Below are 25,542 nucleotides of genomic sequence, written 5' to 3' on the forward strand. Positions count from 1 at the left end.
TCTCTCCTATACCTACTCAGTGCCCGAAATCTCTCCTATGTTATCTTGCCGAGGTTGTGGAAGTACAGAGATGGTTAAATCCTTTTTATTAAAGGATTTTATTATCCTACTCTCTTCCAGTAGTGACACTAATGACAAGCCCCACTGTAAATGTACTCGACCCTGGAGCTCAGTCAGCAAGGCTTAAATCCGTGGCACTACTTGTTTCTCTGACTGTTTCCCAACAGAAGTGATCCAGGGAGCCTTATAGCGGATTCTTGTTGCTGGCATCTTGGAATTCTTCACAGAATAGGAGAGAAAAGTAACCACCAGGAACAGAAACCAGAGATATAAAATGGAGTAGAAAAAAAAAACCTTTGTTCAAGACTTGAATATGGGTTACCAAGTATTTTGGCATATGAGTGGCTTTGGGTTTTTTCTTTTTTACTCTGAATTAATTTTTCCATCCAGCTTTTGTACCTGAAGCCAGGTCCCCTCCTGGGAGTCCAGATGCATCTCCAGGGGCTCTCCTGTTGCTGATGTGGAAGTCTGTGCTGGCAGCCAGTGCCTTCTCTCTGGAGCCATATGTCTCATTTTCTGCTCTCAGCTACTTCAGGAATCTGGAAAGAGTAGGAAAGAGCAGGTTGTGGCTGGCTGTACTAGTCAGGGTCCCAAAATAGGTAGATTCAATGAAAGAGAAGAATTGCAGGAAACTCACAGTCAGTGTAAGTGTCTGTGCTCTGTAAATGACAATTTTCAGCTCTTAACTACTGCGATATTTGGCAGAGTGGGTTTTTCTGCACTTCTGTGGAGTTCGCGTCTCATTAATTTGCACATTCAGTGTTATTTAAAAGTGAGTTAATGACACCTCATTGCATTTGTATCCGTCAATATCTATATGATCCTTATTTAACGTGGAGCACACAGTGGAGTGTTTCTCCGCAACCATTTCTTGGATTTCAATATTTGTATGTTTTCAACAGACATATTGTTTAACTCTGGTTAAATAATTAAACATTTCCAGCTTCTATAAACACAGTAGGGGAAAAAAAAAACACTTCCCAACACACCTCTATATTGGTAAATACAAGAATACGTACATTAGATCCAAAAGAACAGTTAGAAAAAAGGAGCTCTGATAAATTTATTTGAGGCTTTCTAGAATGACATGAACTCTTGACATTTTAAATAACACATTTTTCAATAATCAATAACCATCCAACACAGCTGCTCTTTGTATATGCTGTTATTTTGCTGCTAATAAGTCATTGGAATGACATTCCAATCCAAAATGTTTATGGAAAACGAAGATGAGTCAGTAGCATATATTGAAAACTGATGTAAGTCATAAATAGGAGTACTGATTATGGCAGTGGATCTGTCTTCCATCAAACAGGAATGAGGTGTGTGGAGTAAGGACATTAGTATGTTCTTCAGAGCTCTGCTCTGTATAACTACAGCCAATTTGCATAACCTCTGGGGTTTGGATAATCCCCCTGTAACCTGGACGTAAGAATTTTAGGTTCGTTGTAAAGCTCCATAATTTGGGAGGCTTTGCACATGTTGGTGAGAAGAATTATAACATCACTTCTAGAACTATTGAAATGCTGCTAACAGAATTATTGTTGGAAGAGGAAAAGTTACCGTTTGGGTTAGAAATGGAAAACAACATAGTAAGGTGCGTCCAGAAGTTCAGTCATGCAAAAGATTAACTGAAGTTGTAAGTTTTGAGATTTTATGTCTGAGTGGTAGCAGCTTGCTGCCTCTCAGTGGTGGGGTTCTCTTCAAGAACTCCTCATCTTGAGTTTTTGTGGAAAACTGGGTATGCAGCAAGCGGGAGAGGAAGTTAATATTTGCATGTAAGGTGTAAGAGTAGGGAATTATTTTCATTCTGCACAAGCCTAGAGGTGTCAGCTCGTTTGAGGGCACTCCAGAAGCTCTCCATCCTGCCTCATGGCCCTGCCACAACGAAGCCACCTGTCCTGGGGCTCTGCTGGCACAGGGGCTGTGGGTGTGTGAGTGCCCCGGGGGGCTCTGAGCACCCTTGGCCCCAGCTGGGGCCCCGCAGGCGGTGGGGAAATTGCGGGGGTGAGAGCAGCAAGCTGTGGGCTCTTCAGCCTCTCACACAGCACCGGGGCTGGAAGCCCTCCAGGGCCCTCACAAGCAGAGCCATCATACTAACAGCCAGGGCTCCTCAGTCATTTCCTCCCCCTGCATCCCAACCCTTGCCTTTTGTAGGCGCTGAATAGGGCTGACAGGGATCTGGATTCCCGGGATAAGTCTCTCGTGTTCCCACAATAACAAGGGTCACACACAACTGCAGAATCTGCAGTGGCATATTTGGAACTAATTTTGTCCATTAGAGGCTTCTAGTTCGTGTCTGTGACTGCTCAGGAGGGAGAACAGGTGAAAATACACTGACCAAAGATCCCTTGTCATTAACTGCAGTGTGGGGACAGTGAGATTCCAATTGGGTAGGGATCCTTTCATTTCAGGATCAATCAAAGCTGGAGAGGGTGCCTAGTGGGATACACCTCCCGTGAGATCTTCTGTGTCCCTTGCAGTTAATATATCAGCAGGAAAAATCACCCTCATTAACAACAGAATGGAGAAGGCAAAAGGCTTCAACAGAGATTCAAAATTAGAGTTTAAAAGTGTTCATTGATTCTTATCCACTGCTTCTCTTGCTATGTGCCTACACGGGCATGCAGATGTTACCAGCTGGAGATGCTATTTAAATCAGCATTTCACATCCACTCCTCCAGGCACCAGGATCTTTTCAAACAAAGATGCAAATCCAAGACCAGTCACAGTTTTAAACTCAGTTCAGGTGAACAGGAAAAGTCACCAAGGTGCCAAAACACTGAACCCTTGGTCCCTCAGCTGTTCTGACCGAGTTCACATTATTTTGCAGACAGGGCATATATAACCTCAAAACTGATTTTTTAACTCACAGTGGAGAATGTTTGGATTTATTTGATTTTCCTAGGTCAGCAGGAAAAAGTAGGTTTATTCTTGTGCCCACTGTGAGAACCAATTCTGCTTCATACAAAAAAAACCACCCTTCACCTGTTTCAAGGAAATGCTAATTTAATCTAAAAACTAAATTAATTCCTCACCATTCACAATTCAGTTTTCTGTTTGCCCATGACCAAAGAATATTCACATAAAACAGGTTCATTTAATTGTAGTTCAGTAATGCCATGCAGCTTTCTGTACTGATAGAATGAAGCAAAGTCAGCTGAAATAGAAACAGGTGTTTCAAACCCAGCAAGAAGATATGAATATGAAAGCTCTGCTATTAGAAAGCTAAAAGCTCATTTTCTCAGTGTTTAAACTCACTTTCTTGTGGTTGCTATGCTACCATCTCTGCACCTACTTTATGGAGCTTTGAACTATAGCAAAAGAAGTCTTTTTGAAAATGACAGGCCTGAACTAAACTGAAATCCAATGTGAGACCATCCTGTAAAATTCTATAGTGGATAAAACTTTATATTTAGCAATATTTAAATTGGTTACTCTGAGGATTCAGCTAGCCTTTTCTTCAGAACCTACTGGACTTTTTTTGTTTTTCCAACACTTTTTACTAAGTTTTATCTTTTACTAAGCTTATACTACTGCTGTTAACACTATTTGTTTCAGGAAATATGCAAGTTGCAGCTACTGATAACAGCAATAGCTGTTATACTCTTTAATATAAATGGAAATGGATTGAACTCTCAGTAAAAAAAAAATAAATATTTGCATAATGGGAAAAACCAGCCTGCATTCAGATGATCCATCACAAGAGGGCTAGGCAGGTACTCTGGTGTTCAGGAGGCAGAAAGGTAGTACCAGGTAAATGGTCTAAAGATATTCAAAAGCTGTAATAAGCACATTGGTGAGAGAAGAAATAAGGCAAAGAGAGAGAGCACCCTTCGGAAAACCAGGAAACACAGTCAGCTGTGAGCATAAAATTGTTGTGATGGATTTCTTTCAAGATCACCTCTGCAACAGCCCTTTCAGGCAAACTGCAGGTACCATTAAACCAGAAGGAAAGAGGGTCACGTGCAGAGGATGAATTCCACCGAAGGGGAATGGTGGTAGATAACTTGGGTGCTGCAGCTGGTGGAGACCTAGAGGGAAAGGGGATGAAGCTCCTACGGACCACTAGCAGGTCCTGGTTCAGCCAGGAAAGGAAGCACGGCATAGCTAAACCTCAGGTCCTAATGCAGGCAAGGAAGGAGAGATTATTGTTTAAGGCTTGGGCAGCTAAATGCAGCAAACATGAGGCATTATTCTGCAGAGCCTAATGAAAAAGAGATGGACGGGATCACCTCCTATGACTTACTTCACCTCCAGTGTGATTGTTTCTATGAAGTGGAAATATATAAAATTGCATACCGAGAGCTCCATCTCAGTGCTCTGAAAGCACCTTAGAAGAATCATTCCTGGAGGAGGAATATTAGTCATGCAGCAAATCCCTGCTTGCTTTGCTTCTGCCTTTGCACACACCTGTGTGTGTACACACACACTTGCACTTGGGATTGATAATTCCTCTTTATGGCTCTGAAAGGCTCCCGTGTGGTTCCTCAGTTTGGCTGTTTATCATACGGCTGTCACTTCTGTGCCTTCATACTGAAGAGAAAGGGAGGGATGTGCTTGTCTATAAATACCTTAACTGCAGTGACTACAAAGATGCTAAGGAATTATTGAGCATTTAAAAGATGTAATGGACGGAGACCAGAACAAAGAAAGTTCTTTTTATGCTTTAGGAGAAAAGGGCCTTCTTGAGGGAAGGTCAGTCTTACAATAACTTAGGTAGAGAGAGTTCACCATGACTCTAGAGGCGATGATGTGAGCACTTGATAAGGTACACGAGAAAATAGAGAGGTATAGGAAAATAAACAGTAAATTGTAAATAGTTTGTAGAAAATGTTAATGCACCGATGAGCAGCCGGAGGGGAGAGCCTGGCATTCCCTCCCCATCCTTGTGCTGTTTAGGATTCTGCGCCAGTGACAGCAGCAGCTGTTAATTGCCAGGGGAAGGTAGGCACAACAAGATGATCTAGGAGGCCCCTCTCAGCTTTAACATCCACAGGATTCATTCGGCTCCCTCTTGGCACAGGAGTGAACTCAACCTACTCTGATTTATTTATCCAAAGTTTTTATTTTAATACCCTTGCATGAAGGGGAAAAATATAAAAGCCTGACAGGAACTTTAAAAAGTTACTTGCCATGGGAAGAAGTGCATTCTTGCTGTTGTCACCAGGGATTGCTCATTTTCTGCCCACTGGCCACAAGTGCATTAAAGGCTCAGTAATGGTAACACCAGTAATAAATAATTATCGTAAGCCGCAATATGTGCTGTGCAAAGACTTTTAGCCATCATAAAGATTACTTTCTGTACTGTCAGGTTTCTGTACTGTGGAATTACAAGGATTTATTTTGCTGAAAAGAAAAAGCTGTCTGCTGATAAGATCACATATCAAAAATATGCAAAAATGTTCCCTTTACATTTGGCTAAGGCAGAGACTGCATTCTTCTTTTGCATCCTAATTTGGAGACCGAAAAGTGTAGTGCTAATATTGCGTGTCTCAGCAGTCTGTTTTCCCTCTGTTCAGCCACACAGTGCCAACATCTCATTCTTCCATTCATACAGTGAAAGGAGAAGGGGATGGTTGTTCTACAGGACTAGAGTGCAATCTCTGTGAGACTGGTGTACAATCTTGGGTACTTGCTCCTCTCTGGAACACCGGAACATCAGGAAGGAATAGAACTCAGCCTTTTTTTCCTACTAATATGCAGAGTGAGCCCAATGCAGCAGAGAGAGGTGGAAAACACACAGTGCATCCACCTGCCTTTTCTTGAACAGCTTGAAGTACCTGTTCTAACTCAGATTTCAGCAATATGAACGGAGTGGACAATTTCCTTGCTCTTCTCTTTTTAAGATTGTCATATCTGGGGAAAGCTGAGCTTTGGTCACCAGGGGAGGCATCTCATCAGGTGTTCTAAGTGATTACAGCTTTGTTGAGTACACTTTATGAAAAGGAGGGGTATGCTCTGAGGATTATGATCTCCCCATGCTTTCATGTTTTCCCCTAGGATGGTAAACAGCAATTGTTTGTGCAGACAGATGCATCCAAGGTGTTCAATTTCCACCAATTGCAAGGCAGCAGGTGGGGATAAATGGTTTTTTAGGGTGGGTTTTGGTTTTTTTTCTGTTTATTTCTTGATTTCAGTCTTTATTCTTCCCAGAAGAACTTTGTTTTGTGCTTTGATTTCCTCAGTGATACACAACACTTTGGGAACTTTATCTGTACAAAACAGATTGGAGTCTATCCCACTTTGCAACTTCAGTGTGCTTCTCTTCCCTTTTAAAACTCAGATAAGTTAAGAGAGCACACAACACAGAGTTGCAAGGTCCTTGCACAGTGACCTTTATATCTTTTCATCCACCCCTCTCTACGTTTTAACCTCTCTACTCTTGAGTTGCTCTACTACGTGTTCCTTTCAAGTTTATGCAGGTTGCTCAGACTTCTTCCCAAGCTTTCTATGGAAAAGCACAGGCAAATACACCTCAGTCTTAATTTCTTGCATCACTGACTAAGCATTCCTACTCGGGACTATTTTTTAATTTTTGGCTTTTCCCCTGTTTTAGACCCCAGGTTTTAGGGCTGCTGCATTTCAGGTGACCTGACTGCTTTCTGAATACCTAGTCCCTGCCTTTCAACCTCCTCCTCCTCCTCCTCCTCTTCCAAAGCCCTTAATATTGATGAATTCAGGCAGGCGATCTCGTGACACCTGTACATAATTTACCCTGAGGTTTCTCAGGAAACAGGACTCCTATTTGTTTGGTGCTCTTGATGACAGCACCTTCCTGCCTAGAACCATGTACAGGTAATTAATTAGCAGCAGCCTGCTGCCACAGGGAGGGATGCTGCTGTGCTGTGCTGAGGAGGCCACACACAAGCAAGCTCCTTCTCTGTCAGTCCTGCTCCTCTCATTTCATCCTTAAGATTTGAGAAATTTAAGAGCTAGTCAGGAGAAATTGTGAAACAACTGAACACAAATGAAGGATGAATAATGCAGAGGCCAGGTCTGCATTGCAAGAGGAAAAGTAGAGACACTGTCAGCCTTTTCAGTGAGATACACATTCAGAGGCATGGCAGGTTCAATGAATTGCTTTTGTAATCTCTTAATTTTACAAGACTTTAAAAGTCTCATTTTCTGAACTAATAAAGTTTCAAATGGAGTATCAGCACTCCCATCCCACTGCTTTTCCTGTGAATTTGGTTTTGTGGCCATCAGCTTTTCTCTCCCTATTAACTATTGTTAGGTACTTCAGCAGAGCTGTGAACAGAAAATCTCTGAGAAAGCAGCCATGCCACTAGCTAAAACATGAGTAGAGGCAGCTGCATTTTACACGATGCTACCACACTCCATTAAGTGGCAGCTGCCACTTCCAGGCCCATGGGAGAGCAGAGCTAAGGACTGCCACGCTCCCTCTGCACGGGCAGCAAATTTCCCTCTTGGAAATGCCATCATGGAAGAGCAATGAGCATCAAGAGCCCATCGAGCCTTCGGCGTGTGTGTCAGAGACAGGGCTGAGCTCAGACACGGACTGCATGCAAGTTTGGCAGCTACTTCCTCTCTTCATTCTGAGATTTACACTCAAAAACCAAAGGCAGATGGGAACACAAAGGTAAGGGTGGGAACAACCAGCACCGTAGTTTTTCCCAGAAGTGAGGAGCAGCCTGGGAACACCCCGTTGCTCCCTTCACTGCAGAGGCACTGAGTGCTGCTGAGCCCCTGCTGCCGGGCTGCTCTTCCCAGGGCTGGCAGAGCTGGCTCAGATGCCAGCACACATGACAGCTGAAGGCAGCCCACTCCCTCAGCCTGTGTGCAGGTCAGGAATCTTGCCAAAGTGTCCACAGCGACATGACATGACGAGGGAGTTGAAGGGAGCAGATATGACAGCTTATACGTACGTGTTCCTTAACTATAGTCACTCTAAGTAGGTGTAAATTGCCTCCATTTTAAGAACAACTTTCTTGTTTTCGCTGACATGCCAGTGAAGTTCTGGCAGTTTTTTCAAACATGATAATTTTGCCTAAAAGACAAAGAGGGCCTTCAAGGGAGCGTGTAAATCAAATGCAGCCTGTTTTAAAAATCCAGTTGGCCTTTATCACTCTTTTTCTTCTGTGCCACAGTGTGTGTCCTGAGACAGCCAAATTAACTGAGCTGCATCCTGGTAATGGTAACCAGTGCCTGATTTAATCCATCCTAGACATTGTCACGACCCTTAATTTTATACCAAGTTCCTCGAGCCCAGCATCTTGTTTGCAAGTTCGAATTCGGATCTGAAATGAGCTTCTGCTTCTTCTAAAGATTTTTCTTCTGCTCACTCCTCAAAGTCTTTCTTTGTCAGCCTGCCTTCAGCAGTAACACGTATGACAAGGTTTTGATTTTTTTTATTCTTAGGCCCTACTTGACTTATTCCACATAGTGTGAAAGAATCCCAGGCCAGGCCTATACAGTCAGGAAAATCCTGAATCTCCAGGTTTTGTTCCCATTTTTCTTTGTAATATCTTTCAGTCAATTAGACCAAAATTATCAAATGAAATAAAAATCTTGTCTTCATTATAATGATCTCAGCAAGGAACAGCAAACAAAGAATGAAAAATCTCCAGCACTGTGGGAGCATCCTGCACAACCTGTAGTCTACCCTTTCATAAGTACAGAGAGAATGTGAAGTGCTAATGAGACATTGGACACAGAAAACAGATGCCAGCAGGGGAATTTTTTACCTGCATTATTCCAACGGAGCTTTTGAAAATAATTATACCTTTTTTATACTCTTTCAATAGGTCCTCACGCCTACTGTATTACAATTGCACAATTCCAATTGTGAAATCACTAATTAAAATGTATTCACAGCAAGGTTATTTATTGAAATGAAATAGTTGTGGTGGACACAGAACACTCTTAAGACTAAATTAGCCTTTCACCTATCAATAAAGCACAATGAAGAGAGAGGAGGGGGAAAAAAAGAAAATAATAAAGGCTCTATTCCAAATGATTCTGTTTTACTTCCATGTTTGAAGAGTGACGGGTGAGAGAAGTGTGGCTGATTGCCATCCAGCAAAATTATTTAATGAGATTTCACTTCTCCAGTAGCTAACAGGAGTCCTGTTCATACTGGAAATCTCAAAATGGAGGAAAGTCAGATGGAAAAATGGTGGAAACAGTGTTGAAAAACTGTTAAGCAGAGAAGCTGCTGCTGCCCCAGACATGAGACAGAGCAGCTTCCAGGGGAAAAGGGCAGCTCAGTTGGGTACCTTCCCTGTCTGAGCAAAAGGTGCTCACAGGTGGGAAACAGCATTACGGGCAAAGTGCAGGGAGTACGCTGCAGGTGAGATGAGTCTGTCCTCGGAGCTGTGTGATGTGATGTCCCGTGCAGCCCTGCTCCATGTGACCCTTGGACTTTTATTGTAGAAACCCATCATGAAAATTGATTGAGAGAGCTTTTTGTCCCTCATCCTCCATCACCAAGTTCTTTTGTGTTTGAACAAATACAAAACCACATTAGCTCATCTTGTGAGATTATGAGCATTAGTCAAACCAGAGCCTTTAAAGCAACAGTTGCGGAACAGTTACAGCAATTAAATTTGAAATTGTGAATGCAAGCATCATGGCTCTGATTTCCTAAGGACTTGCACACAATCAAGAAGGAACCTATATTGAGAGCACCAAATGTTCCATCAAAATGTTCTTCATGTCAAATGTTGGTTGCTCATGAATAATCTGAAGCCAAGAAATTAAATGTTTTATCCAACAAATCAGACAGAATATTAAATATCTGACTTTAAACTGAGCTGCTTGGTATCTCCTGCAAAGACCCTGGAAATACTAGAGATGGTGTGTTTTCTCAGTGTGTGACTTGGCACAGCTGACACATGGAGTAAATCAGGGTTTGGTTTTTAGATGGTTTTTACATTCTACAGGCTCTCCAAAGCCAGGCTTAGCATACAATATAACAGGGGAAAAGAAAATCCTTGTAAAGATTGGAAAATCTTTGTGTTTGGCACTCACCATGACAAACCTGGAGTTTTAAGGCAGCTGTGGTTTTGGCTCCTCAACTTGCAGCATTTTCAAAGTAGTGGGTTTTCAAGAAATGAACACTCAGCACTTTGGAAAGGCTTCCACAACATCAATACTTCCGGGACTCAAAGCCATCATTGGCTGCAGACAGTGTCAGTTCCTGTAAAATGAGCGAGAACGTATCACAGCAGTCGGGAAAATGCTGAGTGTCAGTAAGGAGGGCTGTACTTCCATTATCAGGGTCTTTCATTTGGCTTGGCATTCCTTAGGAAGCTTATTCCTGGGTCAGTTAGCTGCAATCGAATGCAGTAAGGTCTGTTACTCTGCTCAGCCTATAAGTGGCCTTGCCCTGAAGGCAATTTACTCATCCATTTTTTCCCAGAGAAACTGGGACTAAAGTAAAACTCCTTCAGTGTAGGAGGATCTCCAGCTTTAATTCCAGCTGAGGACACAGCTCCAATTCACCCAATGCTGTTATTTTGGCTGGACCAGTATTTTAAAGCAACTTTAGGCACAGAGAGCTAGGTGGAAGGGGTTCCTGACAGCTCACAGCTCTAGCAACTAGGCAAATGCTAATCCAAACCTTCAGTGTTTTCTTGGATCTTTTACAGCACATTGTTCTTTTGCTCATGTGTTTTCTGGTGGCAGTGCCTCTCATAATTAGTCTCTTCTGAATAGGTTTCTGAAAGTGCAGAAAAATTACCTTGGTCATACTCATAATCTTAAATGCACTAATTTTTGACCTTCCATCTCATCTTGTTATAGCTAATGAATTCTTCATGGTCACTATGAAATTGTTTTGGAGACTACAAAAGCATTTCAAGTAAGAATGATGTTTTTCAAGTGGCTGCTACTGACTTTGGTGAGCGTGAACAAGGAGTCACTCTCTCTACGTTATATATTATTCTTTGCTCGTATTTTGCCAGGCACTCATAACAAGACGCCACTTTCTGCCTCCAAACCTCATGTGAAACAAAGACTGAGATGAAATTCCTTGGATTACATGGGTGGCTAGGATACGGCACATCATACTTTTGGACAGGGTTGTTCAAAAGAGAGTTGAAAGCAAATAGGGTCAAATGGGGTTGTGCTTTCTTCCCATCACATTTTTACATTTCCATTAACCAAATGCTAATAAACCACGTGAACCAGCAGTCTCATGCCATGGTAGCAAATCAGTGCACCTGAATACAAATACCTGTGTGCATGAGCAAAACTTCAGAGCAAGTGCTCAAAGATAATTGAAAGACTACTTTTTATCAGAATTTCTGAGCAGTAGCTGTGTTGTTTACAATGTTTTGGTTACCTGCAATAATTCTTTTTTTCACACTAGAAATTTTGGTCCTTGACCTTAACAAAAGGCAAATTGTAGTCAGTGTGTCACATCTGTTCAGCCTTCTCAAGGCAATTGTGCTTCTGCCCAGCCACATCGTGCTGTTATCAAACATCACCTGAAATGACAGCTGAAAACCTGCTCCTGGAGAATTTGTATCCACACTTAGGGCTGCACACATCCATTCAGCAGGTAAACAGGCATTTCCATGGATGCTTTAATACCCTATTATTCTGCAAAACCAGATACCACAGCACTTTTATGGGTGAGGCTCGGAGCGGCTCCTTAATTATTCTGCTAGATGCTTACATAAAGTCCTGTAAACTTCAAGAAATATCTATAATGTTCAATCATGTGGCAGTAATACTGGTGTACTGCTGACAGCAAAGGCTATTGGTATCCATCTGGGAATGTAATTTTCAGCTTATTTACTGGCACAGAGCAAACTGTCCTCTCTTCTTTTCATTTTCTCTCTCCTGTTTTTGTTTCTTTTTTTATGGGTATTAATTTGCTCTTTGGTGCTCGCACCCTTTTTCTGTATCCATCCTTCTACTGCTCTTGCTCTGAATATATTCTTAATTAGCCTTCTTTAATGTGCATTTATAGGTATGCCATAGTAGGTGGGGAGGACTGAGGGAAAAACAGCACTAAAAGGGCATAGTTCTATTCAAAGGGAAGAAAAGAAAAAGTGAAACTTCAGATCTTCTCACTTTCCATCAGGTTTTACCATTGATTTCTGCATTAGCTCGTTCATAGTGATCCCGAATTTAAAGTTAAATGATGTTGTCCATTATAAGTAGGGAGAGCTTTAGATCTCAGTACAGCAAAACAAGTCTACTTAAATGTTTAAAGCTAAGCATGCGCTAAATTCTGCATTCAGCTAGGATTTTAATGCCCTTATAGAATTTACACCTTAGTTTCAATCCTGTCATGGCTTTCCCTGGCCTGAGAGTGTCCTGTCTTACAAAAAAGCTAGAAGGAATCAGCAAACAAAACTAAATGCAGCAACATATTCCTTTTGGAGCTGGTTTTGGAGTCTGTATATAATTGTGGTTAACATTTGTGGCCATATCAGATGAACGAGATAACTTGGTTCAAGTTGAAGAATAAATGGCACCTGCAATGAAATAGAACAGAAGCAGGAACAGCCTACTGTGAAATGCAAAGAGTAGAACCCAGATAGCTGTATAGGGGGGTGTATGGTAAATATTTGTTCCCTAAAGTCCGAAGAGCAGGGTCTGAACAGGGTACCTGCAGAAAAAGAAGAAATCTGATCCCACAGCGTTCTTTAAAAAAGGACACAAAGCCAAAGCAAGAACTGTGGCTAAAATCTGGAGCTCACAAAACTCAAATGCAAATACACTTTTAAGACTCCAACTTGTGTATTTTGTTTTTTCTCACTTGGAGAATGATAAAGCAACTCCCTCACTGGTTCATGTCTGATTATTTTTGCCAAGGAGCACTTGACTGAAGTTACTGATCTCAGTGTCAAATTAACATGTTATGCAGGGGTTAATGCAATTTTGTTATAACGGTTCCCGTTGCTCGTAGATTCATAAACATGGCTGTACTCTAAAAGAGGGCACAGAGTATTTTTCAGTGATTAGCTGAGATTGTTTCAGTAGAAACTGTGATTATTAGCCAGAGGAAAGTGCCCTACCCATATGAAAATGCCCCTTGAAATAAGTGGTGTGATGTTTGTGTTCTAGTTGTAATAATGGAAGATGAGAAAAATGTAACCTGTGAGACCTTATCAGTAAAATTAGAAACAAGATTCACTCTGAAGCATGTGAATAACTTGGAGAGAAAAAAAAAATCTGCATTTCTGGAAGTGTGAGTATTGACTTTAGTCTTATCTAGAAGCTCATAAAACTGGTGTATTTTTCCTTACAATAAGGCTGTAAGGCAGACCAGAGACTGTACAGGCATAAGAGAATTTAGCCCTCAGCTGAAATAGTTGTCCTAAACTCTCATGTCAACACAACAGGAAAATCCCAGAAAATCCTGTTGAAATTCACATATCCACTTCTAAATTTCACCGGACATGGAAATGAGTGCAAAGGGCTGCAGTGCCACCAAGGCATTCTAAACTTGTAAAATAAGGGAAAAAAAAATGCAGCTTAAAGGAATAGTAAAATGGGAATTTGCTCTGACACTACAAAAAAGCAGAAAGATGGAAGTGAAAGTGTCTGTGCTTTACTGACTAAATATGAACTTCAGTTAATTTTTATTTTGATATTTGGAACAGAAACTTCACTAAGTAAACCCTACAGGAATCCAGGTGGTAGCTGGATTTCAATATGGATGTGATGAAAGATATAAATTTAGATGTCCAGAGTAGGCTGGTATGTGATGTCTCCCATAAAGAAACATATTTAATGTGGGTGTTGACAGAAACACTAATACAATTGATGCTGCTAACCTACCTTCCAACAAAAGCAGAAAAATCACAAGAAACAAGCCCGCTGCTTTGACTCAGTTGAAAGAATGAATCTTATTATTACCCAAATCCTAATGGTGAGAGGAAAAAATAACAGATGTGTCTTATTTTATCTGTCTGGGTCTAAAGCTGTGATTTGAACAATATAACCTTCCACGTGGGATGTCTGAGGAAGAAATCCTGGGTTATTTAGTCTCTGGCCTAGAAACAAGGCACAGTGTGGAAAGTTTCCCCTCTCGTCTAGCTGCAAGCATTGAGTTTCATTCGCTTTAGAATCCCAGATGAGCCTTGGCTTAAAAATCATAAACGAGGCATAATAACAGAGCTATGCTGAGCTGGAAAGCATTATCATCTAGTACTTTTCATAACAGTAAGTCTATAGTGAGTTCTCATCTAAGAGGCTCCACAGTTTAGAGATCTGCAGAATTTAGGGTTATTGACACTGCCAGAAAGAAGTCTTTGACAGGCCAATATGGACTATTTAACCTCAAAACCTCAGTCCTTTGAAATCTGGAACTTTTTAGAGCAGCAGTATCTTTGTTCATTAGGAGATAGGGCAATACACTAAAATTCTCTGGTGATTTTCTTTACAGTCAAAGAAACGATTCACAACCACTAAAATTAGATCAGGGCCTCGACTTTAGAAGCTGAATGCAACCAGAAGTGAGAAATAATATATCAAATTCTATAGTTCATGGATTCTTTATGAGAGCAAATTTAAAGACAAAAGCACACAAGGGAAGATCTACTGCAAACCTGTGGACTTTAACTTTTCAGAAGGATTTAGAGATCATCTTTCTAGTCATGTTCATGCTGACAGTGCTGTGTGGACGTAATGGAAGGCAGATCTGATTTCAGGTGACAAAAATTGCACTGTTTAGAGAAGGTCAGATTTTTTTTCTCCTCCCTCATAATTTTATTTTTTCAGTTCTTGACCAGAAAAAACCCCCCCACATCTTGTTGCAAACACCCAAATGCTTGTAAGCCCTGAAGAGTACTAAAACAACTCCACCTCCCCTGAAATCTTTAACTCATTACGAATAGCATGCATCAAATTTTAAGGAAGTCTGATCTTTCCTATCATCTTAAGGGCACATTTAAGGTTTAACTGCAGGAATACAAACAGAGAAATTAGAGTGTGGGCTTACCTTGCCTTAGGTACTGCCTGTGTGAGAATTCTTCCTCAGGGGTAAATATGAGGTAGTATAGATCATTTTGAAGAACCTTATTGCCTGTGAGATTGAAATTCTTGTATGAAAGCAAAATCAACATATTTATAAAACTTCTGTTAAAAGCAGAAGTTAAACCAACATATTTCTAAAAGCTGTAATTACTTAATAATAAGAATTCATGAGAAAAAGGTCAAGAAGAGTTTCTGTTTATCCATGCAAGTCCCTTGGGAAGGTCACAGAAGAATAAATGAAAGAATAAACAGAGTGGTTTGTGTTGGAAGGGACCATTAAAGACCACCTAGTGCAGCTCCCCTGCACTGAACAGGGACATCTTCAGCTGGATCAGGGTGCTCAGAACTCTCCCCAGCCTTGAATGTTTCCAGGGTTGGGACATCTGCCACCTGCTAGGCAGGTAGGACAAGAGGAGAACACATCTATTTGTTTTAACAATCAGTAGACCCCAAAGTGACCTAAATACAACTTATTGGGAACTTTTGCCTGAGCTTTGGCTGACACATGGCTCATTTACACACTCCTACTGGGGAAAAAAAAAAAAAAATTGGCTTGTTGATTTTCTGCAGACATTTCTTTTCAGGAACTGCTCATGTGGACTTTATGTCCCTAAATGATTATCTGTGAGAAGTGTATGGACATGGGACAAGTTTTAACAAAGCACAGTATTTGTTGTCTTTGCAAAGCAGGGGGGTTATTTGCTGGGTAAATCTGTGAAGTCATGCAATGCCCAAAATAAACTCTCCCTACAGCATTAAATATAATTGTTATGTGGCTGATATAATATCCTAATCAACATCTTATCCTGGCTTTATAGGAGTGCTGATTTAAACAGGCAGCTTTAACCTTCATTGATTTCAAGGACTCCGTCATTATCCATTTTCCAGGGTGAGGTCTCTAATTACTGAGCATTCTGGTGCTTAATTTCATGTGATAGGCCTGAAACTCAGAGATAAATGGTCTCGCATCATTCTGAGGACAAAATCGTTTCTAGGGAAAACACATTTGAAAGAAATATCTACAGGTAATACCTAAAAGCATACATTCCACATAACAAAATATCATTTAAGCAAGGCTTAAATTAAGCCATCAAGAAGTTTCTTCCGTCTGGCTTTTTTGGCACTGTGCTAAGAAAGCTCCACCAAAGGAAGGAATTTTTTCACCCTTTTAGCCAAACATCTAAACACAAGGCACACTGCACTTGAACAGGACATTCATTATTCATTGAGGTGGGTTATTTTGTGCCCTTGGCTATTTGCTTTGAAGAAAGCACGTGGGTTGTAATTCCAAAATACCATTTTTCTCGGTAAGAGCGCTGTACCTGCTAATGTAAGCTTCTCACCTGGTCACAGAATGAATAATTGGTGTTTTGCAACTGATATCAAACTTATTTCATACCTCTTTTTTTTTTTTTTTTCTCCCAATGTTTTGCTATGGTGTTTTAAGTATACAAGCTCAGTGGCTTTCCCACTCTGGAAACATTAGGCAGACATCCCTACAAGTGGGCTCTCAGTGGGGAGATGGGCAAGAAACAAGCCTTCATCTTACCGAAAACACATGTAAACTCTTATTATTCTCATAACCGGGAAGATCTTCCAAACCTTTATTTGTTCCAAGTTCCATTTTGGAGCACATGCACAGCCAGAGTGGGGTTTATTAACCCCAGTCTGGGTAATTCCCCTCCATCAGTGCCATTACACAGGCAGCCAGGTGTCGGGTTCTTAGCTCAGGCACTGCTCGTGACTCCCAAGCACACCTTTCCACCAGTGAAAAGTAAAGCCAGGTGAACAACCATCAAGGCTTTTTTGTGGCAGTCATAAAACTCTCCTTTTCCTCACTACCCTCTGGCTTTGAGCAGCTGTGCTGGAAACACTTGGTCAGCCTCAGCTCAAAGAGCCTTGGGGGCTATTTATGTCATTGCTTTTCATTCTTACCATTCAGCAAGAGGACTCAATTGCAAAACCGGGGATGCCAGATTACGAGTAAGATTCTGTTTTGACCTTTCTCCAAATGTCAGCCCTTAAGAGGCTGCACTCATGCCTGGCCCACTCCTCAGGTGCCTTGTAATCAAGAGTGTGTCACTGGTCTCTGTGCCAGCCCAGCACGCACCGTGTGGCACTGCAGCATGCAGGATCTCTACTGCCACGGTGTAACAGGGGCAAAGGGGAAAAGGAGCACACAAGAAAATACGGAACAAATAGTTTTGACCTATGAATTATGCACTCAGTTGTGCATGAAGTTAACATAAAAATAATGCAGTCTTACAGGGAAAAGATGCTCTGACAGTGCATCAGGCTGAGAAATCTCCTTGCTTGGGAGAAATATCTTCTTAAATGGACTTCGGTTTTGGAAGTCAGGCTTTGTCTATGTATTCATCTGATGTCTTTCTGAATTCCATCTTTATGAAGATGGTTTCATAGTATATTGCAGTGTAATTGTGCAGGTTTCTTAGAACTAGTGGAAATCCAGCCTCTTGCATCACATATAAAAGAATCTCTGATTCCAGAAACAGCAGTTCACTGTTCAGGAACTCCTGGAAGACACACCAACATTTTACCTGCTGATAAAAAATGTATTAGCTGGAAAAAAATCCACAGATGTGACAGGTATAGATACCATCGAACTGTCTAGATGAATCAAACCCACTTTGAATTCCTTTAGTAAGGACAATAATGCACCCTTTCCGACAAGAAAAATCCTTTGATACCAGTGGTTTTTATCCTTTCCCTCTTGTTCTTGCGTCGTAGAGAGAACAGAAACTATTCTTAGATGCCACGAAGAGTTATGGTTCTGTTCCTTCCCAGCTATCAAGTGTTTGGATTTTCTATATTTTTTTATCTATTAATGGTGTAGGGCACAGACTTTATGATCGAGATCAGATGTTTTGCTTCAGAGAGAGAGAGAGGGGGCTGTTATTTCCTGACAGCTAGCAGAGCTTCTGCTCTAGCTTGAGGGGCTCAAAGAGAGACAGATTCATTCCTCTGCGTGCGTCCCACGACATTCCAGGCATCTACACAGGGTCCTGCCATTCCTTACAGAAAAAAAACCTGCTGCGGAACTGGAAGCGTTGGGTCCGAGACGCTCAGTTTAAGTTGTCTAGCAAATCACGTAACGCTAAGTGTGTTGATAACAGTCCCCCAGGGACATCTAACCTGTGCCCACAAAGAACAGGAATGCTAGCAATGGATCGGTGTGCGAGTTGCTCCTTCAGTCCAGACGTCGGGGGGCTGGATGGTTTTTTGTTGCTGAAAGTCACGGAGGTGATTCCTGCTGAGCCTGGGGCAGGTGTGTGTGCAGGCAGCAGCCGCTCACTCTCCCGGACTCACGCCCGTCACCACATTTTGTTGAAGTGTGTCTTTGCAGAGGCGCAGCTGATGTTACCGAAATGCGGAGCCCTCGCAGCAGCGGCAGCCGCCACGGGCAGGGCCCTTTCCTCCATCAGCACGGGAGGGTGGGAGGGCTGCGCATCAAGCAGAACCCCGAGCATGACTTGGATTTGCTATTAATCATTCATCTTTGCATGGAATCTTAAAGAGGGCTTAGGCTCCAGCGTGCCGTGCGGGCGGGCAGCGGGCCCTGGCATTAGCATTCAGAGCCCATGCGGGTTGTCTCGGGTTTCGAGACAGTGCAAGGTTACAGCAGAGCCGCGCCCGTGCTGTGTCTCACAGCGATGCGAGCGGGAGCCGAGCGCTGCGGTGGGCTGACTGCTGGGGGAATTCAGCACAGCCAAGGCGTGAGAGAAACCCCCGGAAACCAGGCTGGCCAGTGCACACACTCACTGGGAGCTGTCAGAAGTACAGGAGATGGTGAGCTTAGTTGTGATGCAGCTACTCCTCAGGAAAGTGCCACCTTCCCTCGGTTGAGCCTGGAGGTCATCTGCAGAGGGCTGAGGTGGTTTCATCCAGTCCTTGGCAAAGCACACCTGCCAAAGGAAGAGGACAGAACCCTCCCTCTGCTACTCATCTCTGCGCGGTACCTCAGTAACTAAATCCCTCACGCACAGAAAATGTTCAATTCTTCTCATCTTCTGCTTTAGGTTTTTAAAATCTTTCTTGTTCCCCACACTCTAAACCCAAGGGGCTAGGGTCAGTGCGGGAAAAATGACCAAATACCTTGCCCCAACTAGTTTTACTTCAAAATTATTATGCAAATAACTGGGACAGAGGGACTCTATGGGCAATGTGGTGCTTAGTGGTTCTGGCAGAATTATCGATGGACTGCAGAGCAGTTGGATGAGAGCTCCTTTTATTGACTCTGTGTTGTAATAAGGAGCCATAGATTCAGTAGTACATCCATCCTTTTAAATTAGAAGACGCATTACTTCTGAAAGTGTGTTATTCTGCATACATATGTATAGGAAGCAAGTCCTGGATCTGCATTTCAAGTCCGACTGAAGTGATTCCTGTGTATAACATTTTTAAGATACACATATCAGCGTACACAAGACAGCTATTAAAGTGCTGGGGGATGTTTTGAGAGGAGAGGCACGTAACTAATGTATTGCTGGTAAACACTTTGTCTCCTAATGTCATTTGTTCCATGCTGGTACTCAAGCCATGCCTTTCATTTCCCATTGTGATTAAAACTAGGCGGGTGTTTAGCTACAAAAAGGCACAGCGCTAATGCTCGGCACTGTTTATCAAAACATGCATATGCATTTCATTCCTGTAATGTGCGAGCCAGAGAGTGATCAGAGCTTAAATCCTCAACTGCGGGCTCTGATTTTGATTAGTGGCACTTACACACTGAGGCAGAGACATTTCTTATTATATGATCTACATTTCAACTCCATTTGGCATAAAGGTAAAATCATTTTTCCGTGCATAAAAACTCTAAATCAGATAAGAATTGATTGTATTTGTTGGTTTAATGAAGTAAGATAGTGGATTTCTGACTAATGCATTGGAAAGTATTTATATAATAGAGAGTTCTGCCATCATAAATCACTTTGTGGGGAATGCAACAATTTTTTATTGGAGGTCACCAGAGTTAGCAGCAAAATCAATTCAAATCAAATCGCAGAGCTGCTGTATACATCAGGAGACTGCAAAGGAATTAATACACTTATGTATGTGCTCACCGGGCATGCCTGAATTAAATATTAACAGTTTGCATGAGGATGAAGACGTCTTGCATTACAACCAGTTCATGTGCTCTCGTGGCAGGCAGTCCAGGTAAACTGGAGGAGTTTACATTTGGAAAATCAGACTCCATCCTTTTGGCTAAAGAACACATGGATGGTGTTTTTCCACTGCACCAACCAGGAGCCAATTTTGAAAATGTGATGAATTGCTCTCACAGTTAAATTACTTCTTTTGGCAAGAGAAGTTCAGCCCTGAACTTTCAAGCATTTTTAAAGCATGTTGTCTAATTAATACCCACACAGCAAAATTGCTGCAGTGGGTGTTGTCAAAGCCATTTCAGCTTCCTCTACAGCTCAAGTTCAGAGTCTGCTATCTCGTAATTCTGGTTAATGAGCAAATTCTAAAATACAAGAATATTTTCCTTCTTTAGTGGAACCAGAACCTGGCACAAGGATAACTTGCATGGAGGCGTAGAATGATTGCTCTTAAACTTCCTTTCCTCAGTAAAAACATGATCGGTTCTCTGAAACTGAAAAGTCAAACACAGTTGGGAGGCAAAAGCCAAAAAAGCCTGTTTCTCCCGATATCCTTTTTTCCATTTGGGGAAAAGAGACGGACATTTGCTACTGTGCCCATCCATGAAAAAGGATCATCGTGTGTGTTTAGCACAGACTTACACCTTGGTGTACTTGTGCTGCTGAAGATGAGTCAGTGCCTTCGAGTACATGTATTATCAAACCCTTAATTGCTAGTTCATAGATCAGCAGTACTGCAGACCTTCTAAACTATAGCCCTGTCTGGCAGAAAGGTCTCTGAACAGGGATTGTTCTGAAGTACCCAGTTCAAAGGAGAAGCTGTAAACTCAATGACAGGAGTAATTATAATGTCAAACAGATTAACAGTAAGTCAGTTCCTGGCCATACAACTACAGGATGTATTTAGCGAGTCACTGATCTAAATTTAAAAGCACAAACTCCAGTCACGTGGGCTAAATTTAAGTCTTTTCCTGGGCTCTGCAATTACAAAAATGTAATTAAAGAACGGAGTACTTATTAGGGGAATTAAATCCGGGAGGAACTCAGTCCACTTTTGCCTTTCTCTTGTGAGTTCGGCTTCAAGTCATGCACCAGGGACGTTGTGTACCGAATCTGCTCTTTATTTACACCTGTGTAGCTCCATTGGCCTTAAGCCTGAAATGCCATGGACAGAACAGAACCGCTCTTCCCTGAGCTGCAGCCCCTTGAGCACAGTAACACAATAAAACGGGAAGAAGCTACATAAAATTAGATGAAGAAAGCCTTAAACCAATTCCTGAGACCCATGGACTTGCATGAATTAAACAAAACCACTTTGAGGTGTGCTACATCCTTCCTTGCACTTCACATCACAAGGGATACACGCTGCCATCTACTCATTCCATAAATAAGCTGAGTCAAAGTGGATCAGGCTAATCTAAAGCCTTCCCAGATTTCTGTTAGGTACCTGGTTAAAATGTAAATGAACTGTTTGTTTCAGAAGCTAAAACTTGATTATATCATTATATATTATGAATTATAAATGCATGTACGTTATACACTCTTAAATATAGGCATTAAGTACAGAGCTATATATTATAAATTATATAGAGGCACACAAACAATGTTTCAACACTAATGGGTGATTAAAGTGAAACAAATCCACATTTAACAACTACAATCAGTGACCTTTCCCCCCCCAATTACTGTTAACCCCTAAACTCCTGCTCTGCTTGCAAATTTGGATCGCTCTGAAGGCTGGGAGAAAGCTGTGCTTAGAAATAGGCTGTTAAAAATTCTGTAACACAGGGATAAGGCAGAGGCCCACTGGGAGATGACTAATGGAGTGTTTCCTTGCACGTCTCAACACCCAGGGCAGTGTGGGCTGAAGTCTGACTGTGGTACATCCTACCAACAAAAAGCTGATCCTTAATGCTACAATTAACTTGACTTCTGTGAAACATTCATAACCCGCAGTCTCCTGTACGGTGTTTTGCTGGAAAAGCCATGCCCGATGTCTTCTGCTGTAACGCATTAAGCTTAATGTGGCTGAACTGGATTCTGCAAAGTGGGTAGGCAGTGTTTCCTGCGCTAAATTTACCTCTGACAGAGAGGTTACTCACACTCAACCAATAGAACTCATCATATGATGCATTATTCACAGTAATGGATTTATTCTTAATCCCATCAGCTTTATCACCAAAGAAATGGGATGGGCTTTCCGAGGGAAGCTAATCTCCACGATGTTCACTAAAACTATGCTGGTAATTGCCACGAAAAGCATCCATGGAAGGTTTGGTAAAGCTTTCCTTCAAAACTGGGCCTTATTTTTCTAATCTTCACGTAACACGTTTCTCTCAGGTTTATTTTGGCCCATGTAATCCTGTTTAGCTTTTCCACTACTGATTTCCAAGATGGAACTTCTGGACACTGGTAATAATTGTGCTCATCTTTGATGTGCAAAGCACTGCAAAATACAGAGTACAAAATACACCAGGTTTGGAACTGGTGCAAAACCCTTCTAAACTCCCCAAACTTGCTCTGCTAAAGTTATGAGCACTTTTGCTGCATGAAGACTTCTTGGATTTTTGGGTGGGTTGTCAATTCTTTCGTAATCAGCTGCTCCTTACCAGACTTTAATTAATTAGAGATTGCTCATACTTCCAGGTTATGTGGGTGATGTTACAGCTAGTAAGATTGAGAAGAATGTTATTACTATTGACCACATGGTATAAGAGTCTAGGAAATATGATCTTAAATACCTAGCTGGGATTCAATAAAACAGTTTGGTGATAACTGCCCGTGATCTACAATTAGCATCTCAAAGATCTAGTGGCAGCTTGCCCACAGAACCAGGTAAGTCACAGAGACAGCACTCTTGGAAAATAACCTGAACGAGCAGCTGGCCAGAGTTGTGCAGCTCCACACCAGGGACAGCTTGTGCAGGCGCACCTTGGCTACGGCCGACAGCAAGGGCTCAGGGACGCAGCTCCCCCACCTCCATCTCCGATCCCCGCCGCTGCCTCTGGTCTTTAATCGCTCTCCTTTCCACAGCCGCTCCGCCGGATCCGCCGGCTGTACCCGTGAGGGGAGCAGGGCCGGGAGCGGCTGAGGGCAGCCCGCGGCCCGGGGCGCCTGAGGGCGGGAAACGGCGCCTGAGGGCGGGAAACGGCGCCTGAGGGCGGGAAACGGCGCCTGAGGGCCGGGGCGGCGCGCGGGCCGTGGGCAGCCGTGTGAATTCCTGTCCTTTACTTGTGAGGCCCCCCAAGGTAAGTAGACGGACACAAGGCGGCTTGGGGCAGGCAAGTATTAAAATACCCTAAACTGGCTTCGCCAGACCCTCTGGCCCTTCAGTCAGGCGGCGTGAGGGCGGGGCGAGGTGCGAAGGCGGTGGAGCTCCTCGGTGAGGGCGCCGCCGGGGGACGGGGGTCTCCCGGAGCCGGGCAGGGGAGCTGATCACAGGAGAGACGAGGATGGACGGGATTTTTTGCCGTGCTGAAGGTCCATGGGTTTGATTAACCTGGTAGGCGAGTTTTGTCGGTGCTCAGGGAAGGAGGGTTGCCGAGTTTTGTCGGTGCTCAGGGAAGGAGGGTTGCCGTGGGGCGGCCTATGATGGCTCCGTGCTGAGGGCTCTGGAGCCTCTCCGGTGGGCTCTGGTGGGTACAGCCGTGGGGTACCACAGTGCAGGGGCTCTCAGGGCTGCCAGGATGGTGGGGACAGGACCTCAGGGTCTCCTGGGGCTGTCGGGGCTGATGTGGTTTCTGTCTCCTTCCCCGGGGGCTAAAGTGAGTTTTTCGGCTTCGTAGTGACGTTTTGGTTCTTTCTTTCCCACTTTAACATGTCTTAACGGCAGAATAGCCGTGTCAGAAATGTGGCCGTGTGCACTTGAGATGTAAAATGTGTGAGAGGATGCCATTAATTCACATATTTGAACAGCCTGGTTGGTTCTCCTTCCAAGTTACCACAGGCACTGGTGTGTCTTGCAGACGCGGGGCAGCCTGACATTGCTCTTCCAAAATATCTGTGCTTCCTGAAGTATATGTGTCACTGTCTGTGTTAAGTATATTTGAAAACAGCGACAGAAAGCATTATTGACGTCTTGATTTATTTCAAGTCTGCAGTACTATGTAAATTCTGGTAAATATGGCCAAGTCTGGCATCTTCAGCCTCACGACTGAAATGCTTGGGCTGCTGTGAAGGCAAGAGATGAAATGCCTGAGGAATGCCAACGGGGTGTTTCAGGTGAAGCTAAGATAAAAGCAGGCCCATGTATTCACTCAGGCTGCCCTCTCCAGCTGTAAGGGCACGGAGCTAATTAAGAATTCCTTTATCATGGCTTCTTTATTACCATTGTCTGAGTTCTTATCAGGGAAACTTGCGCTGCTGCATTGACATCTTTTCTTAAGAGCCTTTAGTTCCTAAAGTAAAAACTAAAATGCTCTTAAGAGAGGCTTACTATATAAAATAAATATGACATTTTAGCTGTATTGCTTTTAAGCTCCTCCCACTCTTTCGGATAATTCTGAAGCAGCTTTGTGCTGTCACTTTTTCAGCTGACTTCAAGATTACTTTGTATAAAATCCATGGTTGTTTTTTCAGCACCTACCAAATTGCATGTATCTTAACTGAGTTACATTTTTGCCTGGTCCTTGCTCTTAAGGTACAGACCTATCCCTAATGGGAGCAAATACTGAGTTCTGTGGGAGGTTCTGTCTTCTGTAAACTGGCAAACATCTGCTTAGCAGTACCTTTATTTTAGTGTTGCCTCAAGCGAAAGGGAGAAGGATTAAGTCTGATGTTGCAGCAGCAAAAAATGGAGAGAAAAGGAGATGAAAGGTGTAAGCCTAGACAAAACTTTGGTATTGGTAGCAGGAAGACACGGTGTTTTGTGTGATGGCTGTGAAGCTGTTTCTGAACCAAGTTGTTGATACAGTGGTTAAAGTACAAGGTGACTGCAGGGGGCTGAGGCGCTGGAGTCTGTAAGGTGGGGGAAAGGAATGAATGCAAAAATTTACTGCAAGCTTCTAAAGCTTTTTGTACCAGAAATTTTCTTTTATGCCAGCCAGCCTGTGTCTTGGGGCCTTGAAGTGTTTGGGCCCTGGGTTTTGTAACGCCATTTCGCATCCCGTAAAGGGTTATTAGTGGCTTTGTACGTGCATGCTGGGGAATTTTCAAGTCAGACTTGTAAATCAGTTCAGAAGATGTTGGGGAGGACCCTTTCAGAATTTGGCTGCTCGGGCTCACAGCCTCCCAAATCCGAGGGTCTCTCTGAAAGCAGCTTGGCTTCCCCGTGGTCGGATCGTGTTACAAACCCTGCTTTGTGCTGAGTCTCAGATCTGTGCACGGCGGGGACGAGCCCTCGGGTTTGACACAGCCAAATGAATCTTTATCTAAAGGCAGCACATTTCTCCCTTTTGGATACAGT

The 25,542-nt window shown here is 42.8% G+C and overlaps 1 long non-coding RNA gene across 2 annotated transcripts; it reads right to left on the reverse strand.

Moving 5' to 3' along the window:
- Nucleotides 1-485: 485 nt before the first annotated feature.
- On the reverse strand, nucleotides 486-24,337 carry LOC136290762 (uncharacterized). Of its 2 annotated transcripts, none has more exons than XR_010721371.1 (4): nucleotides 23,008-24,337; nucleotides 14,984-15,067; nucleotides 10,054-10,222; nucleotides 486-599 (listed from the first exon to the last, which is right to left on the reverse strand). It is a non-coding gene; the product is annotated as an uncharacterized lncRNA (long non-coding RNA). The 2 variants fall into 2 exon arrangements; XR_010721372.1 differs by lacking the exon at nucleotides 23,008-24,337 and adding an exon at nucleotides 17,285-17,541.
- Nucleotides 24,338-25,542: the final 1,205 nt, after the last annotated feature.

This window comes from Chamaea fasciata, unplaced genomic scaffold, assembly GCF_029207755.1.
Source record: "Chamaea fasciata isolate MVZ Bird 193981 ecotype frontalis unplaced genomic scaffold, bChaFas1.0.hap1 SCAF_6, whole genome shotgun sequence".
Classification (NCBI taxonomy): Eukaryota; Metazoa; Chordata; class Aves; order Passeriformes; family Sylviidae; genus Chamaea; species Chamaea fasciata.